General features: G+C 48.0%; 1 protein-coding gene across 1 annotated transcript in view; it reads right to left on the bottom strand.

The window, feature by feature from the left end:
* The window catches only part of KCNK3 (potassium channel, subfamily K, member 3), a 49,111-nt gene that overhangs the window by 21,944 nt on the left and 13,903 nt on the right, over positions 1–13,264 (bottom strand). The gene's annotated exons all lie outside the window — the stretch shown is intronic.

The following is a 13,264-nucleotide window of genomic DNA, read 5'->3' on the forward strand; positions in this document are numbered from 1 at the left end:
GTTCTGTTGTGCATAGAGTTGCTATGAGTCAGTGCTGACTCCATGGCACCTAACAACAACAACAACATTTATTGGTTCAGTAGTATGGATTTCTGTTTGCTTTACATTGAGGTGCAGATTGTAGTCTTTAATCTTTATCAATAAGCAAGTTTCATTAACCAACCAAAGGGTATACAAGCCTGTCTACCTGTTGTCAGCACACAGCCTCTCTCCCTCTCTGGGTCTAAAGTCTCCACCTGCTCCATCTCTCCATGTCATCATCTCTGCCTCCATCTCTGGCATCACTGCTTCTCTGGGTAGGGTCCCGCTTTCTGCTCTTCTCCCTTGATGGTCCCAGGGACCTCTGCTTCTAGACTACAAAGTTAATCACTCCCCTCCTTGCTATAAAATGTCTACCTTGACATTTCCAACCCTCACAATCAGTCCTGATAACAATATTCACTATTGTATCACAAGAGACCTATCCACGTTTCCTTTCATCAGCCCTGCCTAACAGATTGGATACTACTCAGTGGAGATTCTACCTTCTTCCATGCCCTCTGGATCTAGGTTCCCTCTTGAAAGCTTGTAAGTCAGTCACTTCTTGCCTCTGTAGCTCCCCCGCACCCCACTTTGGGTAGTCAATATCCAAGTTGCCCATCCCTGTCTACTGTGTATCTGGAGGGGGTTGGAATGATCCTTGCTGTAAAGACTTGTTCCCTCTTTTGAGCTACTGCATCCATAGATGTAGGTGGAGTTCATTAAATTGTATCAGATTACTCTTTTTTTCCTCTTCTTTCTTCTTCTAGTTGAGTCATTGAAGCCAGGTCAAGTGAGTATTATCTGCAAGTGTGGGTGTACTTGTGCATATGCCCTCTCTTCTTATCATCTGGACGCTTCACTATTTACTCTAGTCCTCTGTGGCTATGTCACTGACTCTAGGCCCAAGAGTCCTCAGTTCTTGCCACAGTGCTGGCCAACCAGGTCTCCACCTGGGTTCACAGGAGTCTATTGAACGTTGTAGGACTTAGCTTGCAGCTTCATTGCTGTTTTTCCCTCACCCATTATCTGTGATGAACGTGGTCATCAATCACAGCATGTATTCCCATTGAGTCTTAGTCTTGGAAGGGGGTTTCATCAGCAAGTATTTTAAGTCCTCTTTGCTTCTATCAAACAAGGTTATATCATCTGTGTATCGCAGGTTATTAATAAGTCTTCCTCTAATCCTGATGCTACATGCTTCTTCAAAAAATCCAGCTTCTCAGATTTTTTGCTTAGCATACAGATCAAATAAGTACGGTGAAAGAATACAACCCTGGCACAAACCTTTCCTGATTTTCAGCTATTCAGAATCACCTTGTTCTGTTTGAACAACTGCCTGTTGGTTTATGTACAGTTTCCTCTTGAGCACAATTAAATGTTCTGGAATATCCATACTTCACAGTGTTATCCATAGTTTTCATGGTCCACACAGTTGAAAGCCTTTGCAGAGTCAGTAAAGCAAAAGTAAGCATCTTTCTGATATTCTCTGCTTTCAAGCCAAGATCCATCAGACATCAGTAATGATATCCCTAGTTGTATGTCCTCTTCTGAATTAAGCTTGAGGTTTTTGTATTGTCCTGTCGATGTACTTTTGCAACAATTTTTTAATTATCTTGAGTAAAATTTTACTTGCTAAAGAGATTTAAAATCTTGTATTTAAATCTAGTATTAGTCAAATTTTGAAGATAGTCAAAACTATAGATTGCCCTCAAGGTATCACTCCATTTGTTATTGTCAAGTGCAGTTGAGTTGGTTCCAGCTCATAGTGACTCTGTTTAGGGTTTTTGAGGCTATAAATCTTTGCAGAAGCAGAAAACCTCATCTTTCTCCTGTGGAGCAGCTAGTAGGCACAAACCACAACCCTTGTGGTTAGAAGTCCAGTGTTTATCCTGTAGAGGCCCCTCGCTCTCAAGTTAACACCCCGTAGCTTAGTTTTTTTAAAGCATCGACATCTCCATTCATTGATACCTTTCTGGCTGTTGTGTTCCTGCAGACTCCTCCCCTGTTCCCTTCTCCCAAGAAGCTTTCTTCCTGCTCTGCCCATGAATAGCCCCTTCTCTCTGCTCTCCACAGAGTTTCCATTCCTGCCACTCACAGGGCCTCTTGGCTGACCCTGTCTGGCACATTTACCTGTGTCCTTATGCACCATGCAGCCTCTGGGATTAAAAGCTCCTCTGGTCAAGTCAGCTTGCACAGAATGGGGGAGGGGGCTCATGAGCACTGGGGGAAGAGACAGTGGTGTTTACCCCTGGACCAGAGTTTTGAGAGCCAGTGAAAGTCCAAGTCTGATCCCTGGGTGAGGTTTTGCTCCAGGGCCTCCCCTCTGTGCTCCTCAGTCTGGTCAAGAGATAGAGTGGGGAGAGGATGGAATGTAAGCAGATGGAAGGGGTGAGAAAGGGAAGCAGTCATATACTGCAACAGAGCCGGTGCTTTCTCTCAGCTATTAGTGGCTTTCCTGATAATGGCAAAGGTATCAGATAACCCCGGTGCCCTTACTATATCTCTAATCTTTACCACAGCTCTCAGGTAGGCATGTTAGTTCCATTTGGATGAGGATGCAGAAGCATGCCGTTGCTGTTGTTAGTTGCCATGGAGCAGATTCTAATCCATGTGTGAAGAGTAGAACTGCTCCATAGGGCTTCCAAGTCCATGATCTTTCAGAAGTATGTCAGCAGACCTGTCTTCTGAAGTGCCTGTGTGTGGTTTCAAACCGTCAACCTTTCAGCTCCTAGTTGAGACCTTAACTGTCGGTGCTACCCAATGAAGCCTCAGTGGTGGCCTAGAGAAGTTGAATGTTATTGTTAAGTGCCTTTAAGTCAGTTCTGGCTCATAGTGAGCCTGTCTGTATAGGTGTTCAGAGGAGCAGTTCAAACGACCTCAAAAGCAGTCCAGTGCTTATCCTACAGAGCCACGCTGGCCAAAGGTCATTGCAGATAAAAATTGTCAAAGCTAGGATTCAATCAATGTCTTTTGGCCTTTAAAGTCCAGGTACTTTCACATGGCTGATCACCAGGATGCCCCTGGAATCAGTCACCTTGGTAACAGAGGTTGGGCAATGCGTTCAGCAGGTTGTAATATCAAATCCCTTCAGGGCAGGTGGCCTGCATGCAGTGGGTGCTCAGACCATGTGACGGTGCTGGATGCTGTTTGGACCCTCTCTGCTAAGCCCCTCCTCTGCTTTCTGATTAATCAATGGCCAGTCCTTTCTATCCCAGAGAGCAGCTTCTCCTCTCAGTCCTCAGATTTTCTTAAAAGATCCTCAGGAATGTCTTACTTTGATCCAAATGGTGAAGGAGGTGAAGAGAGTGCAGCTGGAGGACTGGGAGTCAGAGCTCCAAGAAGGCCATCTATGGTGGGCATGTTTGGTGCTTACCCCTTTCCTGTCTCTGGAACCTTCTTTCCTTCAACTGCCCTAATCAGAAAGCTCCTTTGTACCACGTGATCCTGGCCCTAGGCCACAGCGGATTGGACCAGAACCAGAACTATTGAGTGGACTGAGCCAATCAGGTTCTCTCTCCATTTTGACTGGGGCCTTAAAGCCTGAATCAACTTTGGGGAACTCAGCTGCAGGGTTATAAAGAGTTGGATCTCATCTCTGAGCCTAAACCACAAGCAAGTCAGAGTTACAGAGGAAGAGAAGTCAGAGTGTTGGAGAGAAGTAGAGACAGGGATAGCACAATGCAGGAGAGACAGGGAGAGGCTTTGACTTCTGACCTCTGACCTTTGACATGATCAGTACTTTAAGTGGTGCTGTTTCATTCAAAAAAACCCTTTTACTCACACTGGCTAAGGGGTGTTGTACCCTGCCACTTGTCCCAGGTGCCCTGCAAGGGGTGCAGCTCAGCAGAAGGTTTCAGAAGACCTATGTGGGCACAGCTCTCTACAGTGTTATAGTGACCATTTCCATGTGACCCATTGGGCAAAGTGGCCTCCATTTGATAGTTGGGGACATTAAAGCCTGGAAAAGTCTGTGTCTTGCCCAAGTTTGCAGCACTAAAGCTGGATCTCCTGATTCCAGGCCTGTTGCTTCTCCCACCTACCACCTGCACAGCCTCCCGAGCCCATCTCTTACTAAATAGCTGGGTGGCCTTGGGATTAGAAACAGTGTGTACATTGCCTAGTCCAGGGACTGGCATGTGGAGTTACTATTTGTACCATTTTTTAAAGTAAAGGTCTGAGTTGCCACTTACTGCTCAGAGCCTCCCTTAATTCCCCAAACTCACACAACACAGTCCAGGGCTTCTTGGTCCTGCACATACCTAACCTGACCCAGCCTTCTACCTGGCTGCACTCTCCAACTCCCCTGACACTTCTGGTCTCCTCTGTTCCAAGGGCTCCAAGCACATACCCAATGCTTCACCTATTCCTGCTGCCTGAAGTTCCTGCCTCCAGCTCTTTGGCCCTTGAGAAGAACTCCATGAGTGCCTCCTCTGAGACCCCTTCCTGGCCCTCCAGCTGGAAGAACTGCACTCTTTGCCTCACCACTCTCTGCAGGCATTGGGTTGGGCCATACATGGTGGTGGGTCCCAGTTCATTGGCCTCACCTTGCCCAGTGCTCACAGTCGATGCCCAGCATATGAGTGAAGCTCATCCTAATGGTTGCATTTGGTGAGGAGGTCCTGGAGCCAGCATGTCTCCATCACTTGCTGCCTTATTCTCCTTTTTGGTCATGGCTAGTAGCCTATGAGCTGGCAGGGGATTTGGGAGATGTGAAAGGAGGCTTTTCTTAGGCTTGGCACCCTTTCACATGGTATAAGTTGGCATAAAGCCCAGGCAACAGGGACCTTCGCTCCCTCTGAGCCATCCCACAGATAAGGCCCTGCTTGGAGACAGCAAACAGCTGCCCCCATCCTCAGGGAGACTGCACTTCCCACAGAGAGGTGAAATGGATGCTCTGCCCCTGCCTGCCTCTCCATGCCTGACTAACTCACTGCTTGCTTCTCTCCTCTGACCCCGCATTCCCAGCCTTTTTAATGATCTCTGCCACTCCACCCACCATCCGGCTCCCCATCCACACTGCTACTCACAGCCCAGAATTGGACAAGAGATCCACCAGGCCAAGGTATAATAGGAGAATGACTCCATGGCTCCTATGGCCCACAGAGGCTGCCTATGTGCATTGGTGTCCTAAATTTGCTTTTTATGGTGCCAAAAGCTCCATGACCCATGCTGTCTCTCTAGGATCCAGCTCTTACAGTGCCCCTGCACCAGCCCCTCCCTCCACCCCAACTTGGAATCTGGCAAGCTGCCTTTCTCTGCACTTGACTTTATTCAAGTGATTAAATGCCTCTATCACAGCTCCCTCCTCCCTAATTCAAAACAATACTAGCTAACATTTATATAGTGCTTACTATGTGCCAGGAGGGAGTCCTGGGGTAGTGCTGTGGGATAAAGCACTGGACCTTGGCAATGTTGGTTTGAACCACAAGGTCGGGGGATGGAAGTCACCAGCAGCTCCTCGGGAACCCTATACAGGGTTGCTATGAGTCAGAATCAACTCCATGGCACTTAACAACAACAATGTGCCAGGCACTACTTTAGGTAAGCTAATATATGTACCTCATTTAATCCTCAAATAACCCTATTCAGGATGTATGATTATTGTTGTTGTTGAGTGACGTGGAGTCGGTTCCGACTCATAGCGACTCTGTAACAGACTTTCCGAGGCTGTAAATCTTTACAGGAGCAGAAAGCCTCATCTTTCTCCCGCGGAACGGCTGGTAGTTTCGAACTGCTGACCTTGAGGTTTGCAGCCCGATTCGTATCCACTACGCTACCAGAGCTCCTTTCTCTGTTTAAAGATGTGGAAACTGGATACCAAGAGGTTGAGCGACTTGCTCAAGGTCACACAGCAAGCTGAGCTCTCTGCCATACTGTTTATCTTACTTGTCTCTGTGTGCTTTGTTCTCTTCTCCCATTCCAGAGGAGGTGGGTCTCTATCTGTGCTCTGCCCCTGCCCTGGGGTCTTCCTCCAGGCTTTGCTCTTGGTGGCATCCCCCCACCATTTGAGGGCATCTGTAAACCTGTTGCTGTCAAGTCATTTGTGACTCATGTCGGAGTAGAACTGTACTGCCTAGGTTTTTTTGGAATTAGATCTCCAGGTATTTCTTCCAGGATGTTTCTGGGTGGGCTGAAACCTCCAACCTTTCCTTTAGCAGTCACCACCCAGGGGCTCCTTCCCTGGCCCCTCCCTGTTGGCCTCACTTCTTTGAAAAAGGAAGTGAAGGAGTGAGGGAGGGAGGTGCCTGCCTTTTCCTTGGTCTTACTTCCCCTGAGAGTTAGAATTGGCATTTCCCTGCTTCACTGTTCAGCTGGCCCCCATTTGCCATTAAGACTACTCTTGCCAAGGGCATCTGGGTCTCCCAGGTGTCGAGCCCATTGCCCTGCAGGCAGGGTTACTTCAGCTACATGACACTTTGGGGAAAAATAGGAAAAAGGGGACCTTTTGGCTGGATGCAGCTTTTTTTGGCTTGGTGAGCAGGATAGACTTCAGCCCCCTTAAGCCCCTCACTGGGTCCTTTTGAATAGTGCACAACCTGGACGATCACACGTGGCTGCCCTGCCTGCCTGCATCCTCATTTCCCTTCATATTCTGGCCATGCTCTGTCCTGCTGGCCAGTCCCCCTAAGACTTCTCTCAGGACACCCCAACCTCTGCTTCCGATTGGTTCCTTTCAGTCTCCCCTGCTACCTTTTTGCAGTCCACTGCAAAGGTTGTAGGAGTGGGCTAAAACTCCACCTGGGCTGCTCTGATATTGACCCAACAGAAGGCTACCTAGAGAGGCTTTGTCTCTAGCTCTAACACATACTGTGTCTCCAGCCGCCACCTGGCTGACCCAGGAGCACCCAAGCCTGGCCTGGTTTCCTGAATGCACCATTTCCCCCAAGCTGGTCTTCTCTGTACTGCCTGATTTCGGTTAATGTCCTCATTCTTTCAGCCAAGCAGAGCTGAGAATACCTTGTCTCCTCTCTCCTTTCTTCCTTCATAACTACTCTCAGACACCCTTTCCTCAGTCTTGCCATTCCTTTCTGTGCCTACACCCCCAAAGTCTGAGGCAGCAGCTTCTAGCCTCCCTCTTTTTTTTTTTTTTTTTTTAATTCCTACAAAATCATAGATATCTTTATTAAACAAAAATATAAAAATGTGAAGATGTTTTGTCTTATATGTTCTCCATCTAGGTCGATACAGTTATTTTTTATTTTTTTATTTTTTTAAGGGCACACCCCGCAAGCACCCCCACTCCCTTGGCCATCAGCACACAACTCCTCTCCCTCCCTGAGTCCAGGGTCCCCAGCTACTCCATCTTTCCATGTCATTGTCTCTGCCTCCATCTCTGAGTAGTGTCCCCGCTTCTTTGAGTAGGGTCCCACACTCTGCTCTTCTCCCTTGATGGTCCCAGGGTCCTCTACTCCTGGACTGCAAGATCAACCACTCCCATCCTTTTGTTACAAAACATCTACCATTACATTTGCAACTCTCACAACCAGTCCTGATAGCAGTTATTCACTACTGAACCACAAGAGTCTTATCCCATCTCCTTTCACCAGCTCTGTCAGACAGGTTGGAAACTATTCAGTGGATATTCTACCTTCCCCGGCACCCTCTGAAACTAGACACCCTCTTGAAAGCTTGTAAGCCAGTTATTTTGTACCTTTGTTGTCCCTTCATTTTGGGTAGCCAATGTTTAAGTTGCCCACCCTGTCAATCTTGTGTATGGAGGGGATGGGAATGATCCTCGCTGTAAAGATTTGTTCCCTCTTTTGAGCTACTACATTCATAAGTATAGGTCAAACTCATCAAATTGTAGCAGATTATTCTTTTTTTTCCTCTTCTTTCTTTTTCTAGTCGTGTTCTGATCATCCAGCCTTTGAAGCCAGGTCAAGTAGGTATTATCAGTAAGTATGGGTGTTCTTGTGAATTTCCCCTCATTTCATATCAGCTGGACGCTTCATTCTTCACCCTAGTCTCTGTGGTCATGTCCCTGTCCCTTGATCCAGGAGTCCCCAGGTCTTGCCATACTGCTGGCCAGCCAGGTCTCAACCCAGGTTGACAGGAGTCTATTGAATATGTTTGGACTTAGCTCATAACTTCATTGCTGTTTTTCCCCCACTTCCCCTTATTGGTAGACCAAGGTGGTCACCAGCGAGAACATATGCCTGCTGGTGTATTCCCCTTGAGTCTCAGTCTTGGAAGGGGGTTTGTTCTGAGGGGACCCGACGGCTTGCCCTGATAGCTCCCTGGTGAACAACTTGCTTGTTCTTGTAGTAGTCAATCGGACTGCCATTATTGTTTTTGATTTTTCCTGCTGGTCTGCATTTCAAGAAGTATCTTCTGTTCTTCTAGCAGCTCTAGGCTGGTCTGCCTGTCCTTTCAAGTGGAAATTTCTCGCCTCAGAAAATTCTGGATAGGGATCCGGATCCCACCTATGGTCATATGCAATGCAAAGCCTCCGCAGGAAGCCTCCTTCCCTGGGCAAGTTCTAGCCCCATTTTAGGTATTCCAATCAGTTATAGGTCTAGCCTCCCTCTTGCCCAGAATTTTCCACACCTACTTTCAGATTGTGTTCTCCTATGTCCCTTGACCAAAACTTTCCATGACTCCTTTTTGCCTATAGGAAAAGGAGCCCAAACTCTGAACCTGCCTTTCAACAATATGCCTCTGCTTTATTTATATTGCTACACACCAGGGAAAGGCTTTTGAAGCTAACTTTTGGCAACACTTTTCTACAGCTAAGCTGTCTAGAAGGCTGTCCCCCCCAGAGATGAGGGGAAGGTGCTGGGGCATAGCCTGTCCTCACTCTTATCCCAAGCCGCCAGAAGCCTGAGAGCTGCCCTTACCCCCACAGCCTGGGTTAGAGTTCATGGAGACTGAAAATGTGGAAGGCAAGTTTCGGGGGAAGGTGGGCAGGGGATGAATGGGGACAGAGGGATCACTCATAGACTGAAAGTCGCTCAGCTCATTTGAAAAGAAAGGCATGGTTTGGAATGGTTCAGGGGGGCAGTGGGGGAAGCATGTTGATATGGGGAGTTATTCCTTTAGGTTGGTTTGTGCAGCCTTTTCTTGATTGCTTGCTTTGGAGTGTTTTAAGTCTGTGAGGTAAGTTCCAGGGCGCTACAGTTAAGCGTTGACAAGTTAGTGTTTTGAACTCATTCCGAAGTGACTCTGAAGATAGGTCTGTTATCTGCTTTCAGCTTTGAAAGCCCTAAGGAGAAGTTCTGCTCTGCACATGTGGGGTTGCCATGAGTGGAAACTGACTTGATGGCAATTGACAATGACAACAAATCACCACTCTGAAAGGAGGAAGCTAAGGCTTGGAGAGATGTGGGACTGTGTCAAAGTCCCAAAATGCTTATCCATCAGAAGCAGGACAGAGATTCCAGCATTCCACTTCCCAGGGGTATTCTGGTACCTACTTATTCGCTGGCTCAGGCTAGACCCAGGTTTTGGTATGGCAGGGCCCTCCTTGCCAACCATTGGGGGCACTGCAGGAGGGGGTATAACTCAACCTGCTCCATTCCCGGCCCAAATTGGCACAGGCACCTCGGGAGGGCAGTCGGCCAGCCACGTGCCAGTGTTACTTTAAAAATAAACCAGGGAAGAACGGAGCTTAAAAATAACCCAGGAGATGTGTGAGGAGTTAATTACTACTGCACCCGCCCCTCATCGGGGCTCCAGGGAGTGCAGGCCAGGCCTCAGTGGTGTCTGGGTCACGTCCACCTTCTCTCCCATTTGGGAGTCAGGCACCTGGTACCCCTAGGACCTTGGCATTTTGAGGGGCAGAGCTGGAGGCAGTTTGTGGCTTCTGAGGTTGCGCCTCATCTCAGGGCCAAGGCTAGGCAGAGAGCTAGGTCCCTAGCCCACCACCAGAGCTTGTCTCTATCCCACACTATCTCTGGATCTTGCCTATGACTTCCAGCTGGGATCACCCTGGCTCCACATGTGACCTCAAGGTCCTGAACTCCCCTCTCTATTCTAGAGGGTGGTGGTAGTGGTTTGCCAATGATGGTCTCCCTTCTTAGGATTCCACCTGTACCATTCTCTTGAGAAGAACTTTGAGGCTCTTCCTGACCTAGCAGAGTAAGACTGCACTATCCTTCTGGCTGCCCATTCCAGGCCACCTCCAGAAGTTTCCATAACCTATGAGCTTGAGTCTCTAGATCTTTAGTGCTGGGCAAGGACTGGACAGAAATCCCACCAGATCCCAGAGCTCCCCGGCTCTTCTCCAAAGAGCATTCAGGGAGCAGGCGACCATATTTCAGTCCCTCCGGTTCAGTTCTTTGGAAACTTGCAGTTCCTAACGATGGCAGATGATATAGGAATGTATTGCATTGACAGTCAGGGACACAGCAAAGAACAGATGTGCAGGGATCAAAGGGAAAGGCAGAGCTTTCCCAAAGGAGGGAGGCAGAGACTCCCTCTAGAAGCTGACAGAAATGATCAAAGAACAAGAATGGATGGGAAGGCGGGAGGGGGTGTGGAAAGAAATATCGAGGGGAGGCAGCTAGAGGAGGCAAGGTTTGGGGGTCACAGTATGAAGACTGCGGTTCTAGGTTTCCTGGCTGTTTGCCTTGGCCCATAACCTTGCTGAGCCACCAGGCTGTTTTGCAGAATAGACACAATGCTAACTAGGAGGTTTACGATGTGCATCTGAAAGGACCCAGAAATAGGTGGAGCTGTGATATTGTTTGTTCTCTCCCCTTCCTCTCCTGGAATCTAGTCACTCTGTTCACCTGTGTCTCAACAAGTACGAGAGACACCTCCCCACACCAATTCCCTGCCCTTTCTTTTGCTCCTGGAAAGCAGTTGGGGTTTTTGTTTGTTTGTTTGTTTTTATACTGTCAGTGTCTCCCCTGACCACCATGTTGCTCATCCCAATGGTTATTTCTCTCTTGTCATCTGATATGATCTCCCAGAAGAAGCTGGCACAATAGACTCCTCCTTCTTTCTTGAAATACTCACTCTTGGCCTTTGGCACCCCACACTCAATCCTAGTCCTTCTCGGTGTCCTTGTGGGCCCCCATGGCCTTGCTCAACCTCCCACGGCTGGAGGAAGGACTGGGTCTTCTGCTCTTCTTTCTAGCTCTGCCTTCTCCCCAGCTGATCTCACTAGGCATGTGACTTTAAATATCATTTCTATCTGATATCTTCCAAATGTACATTTCAACCTTGACCTCTCCTTTGAGCTGCAGACTTGGATATCGAACGGCCTTCATGGATTTGTAATAAAGCATCTCAAAATGGCCCTGTATGTCTAAAACAGAAGTCTTGGATTTCTCTACCAAACCTACTACTGTTCAGGTTTTATTTCCTATTGCAGTAAACACTTACCTTCCACTTAATTGCTCAGGCCAAAGACTAGGTATCATTCTTGATTATTTTCTCTTCCCTGGATTCCCACAACCTGCTTCCTTCCTACTTCTTCCAATGAATACATCCTGCCCACCAATGACTTTGCCTCTAAATCATTTCCTTAACCATTCATAGTTTCTGATTCCACAACCACCACCATGGTTCAACCTGTCATCATTTTCCCATTTGGATTACTCAAGGACACCTGGCTAGTCTTCCTGCACTCCAACCATCTGGTCTCTACAGAGCAGAGCAGCCAGAGTGATCGTTTAAAATGTTAAACCATATCACATCACAACCCTGCTTAAAACCTTCCAGTGACTTGTGTCATACTGAGAATAAAATCCATACTCTTGACCCTACTGTTTCTCCACCTCCTCTCCACCTCTGTGCTCAATATGCTGTAGCCACATGCTTTTTCTAGCTGTTCCTCAAACACACCCAAGCTCTTGTTAGTCTTTCATGGTTAGGTTTGCTGCTCCCTAGGTCCAGATCTTTGCATTACACTGGGCTCCCTCCTCAAGAGGTTTCCCCAGATTACTGTGGTAATGTTGTCCATCTCTCCTCATCACCACCCTCTACCACATTCCCTTCCTTGACTGTCCTCCTGGCCCTTATTTACTATCTGAGATTATGTTGTTTATTTGCTACAAAATAGCTTACTGACTATCTTCTTCATTGAAATGTAGGCACCATTAGAACAAGAGCTGTGCTTTTTCCCGATGAGTCCCTGGGGCCTAGAACGTTGTTGCTGTTAAGTGCCCTTGAGTTGGTTCTGACCCATAGAGACCCTGTATAGGATTTCCAAGAAGCGGCTGGTTAGCTTGAACCACTGACCTTGAGTTCAAACCTACTTTGCAGTCCAGTGCATTAACCCGCAGTGCCACACCAGGACTCTAAATATGACATTATACTATGTTGTTGTTTGTTGTTATGTGCCATTGAGTCAGTTCCAACTCATAGCAACCCTGTGTAGGTTTTCTGAGGAGTGGCTGGTGGGTTTGAACCATCGACCTTGAGGTTCAAACTGATATTGTGGTCTAGTACGTTGTCCTGCAGCGCCAATGGTGCCTGACATATAACTGTTGCTCAGGAAAAAAAAAAAAAATGGACTGAGCTATGGCAGTGGAGAGAGACAGGAAGCCCAGGTGGAGGATTGGTTTTGTTATAGAATTGCTGTGTGATTTGGGCACTACTCTTCACCTGTCCCCACATTTTGCCCAGGTCCCAGTCTCATTTGGAAGAGAGAAGGGTTGGATTACATCAGTCCTTCTCAAAGGACCCCAGGGATTGTTGTAATGCCACCCTCAGCTAACCTGAGCCTCTATGCTGTGGCACCATGCCAGCATCTGCCTCTGGAACTGACCCTGTTCCAGTCAAAGGCTAAGTAAGATGCTTGACATAACCTTTATTGGCCTGTGTAAGCTCTGTAACAACTAACCACACAAAGCCCCATCAGCATTTGGAGATACCAAACCACTGTGAGGACCCATGGGACTAGCACTGGGGCCCCTCGGAGACAGTGGATGAGGTACAATGTTGGAGATTGCTCCACAAGCAACAGGACATCAGCTCCCAGGGCTTTGGCTACCTCCCAGCAAGACTGGGACCTAGATACGGGAGTAGCCATCATGCACTGACGCTGGGCCGGCACAGGTCCAAAGATAATCTTGGAAGAAAGGCTCGTCTACAGTCTCTCTTCTGACCATCCCCCATTATAGAAGGCACTGCCTGAGGTCAGCCTGCTCCCAGCACCACCACACTCTCCTGTGCTCCCCTCCAGGGACCACTGTGGGAGCTGCTAGCTGTGACAGGCCAGCCCTTTGTGGGGGGAGTCTCCTGCATTCCAACTGTCTCAGGGGCTGGGGCAGCAGACTTGCTCTGCTGATAAGCA

This window comes from Chrysochloris asiatica, unplaced genomic scaffold (genome assembly GCF_000296735.1).
Source record: "Chrysochloris asiatica unplaced genomic scaffold, ChrAsi1.0 scaffold00016, whole genome shotgun sequence".
Lineage (NCBI taxonomy): Eukaryota > Metazoa > Chordata > Mammalia > Afrosoricida > Chrysochloridae > Chrysochloris > Chrysochloris asiatica.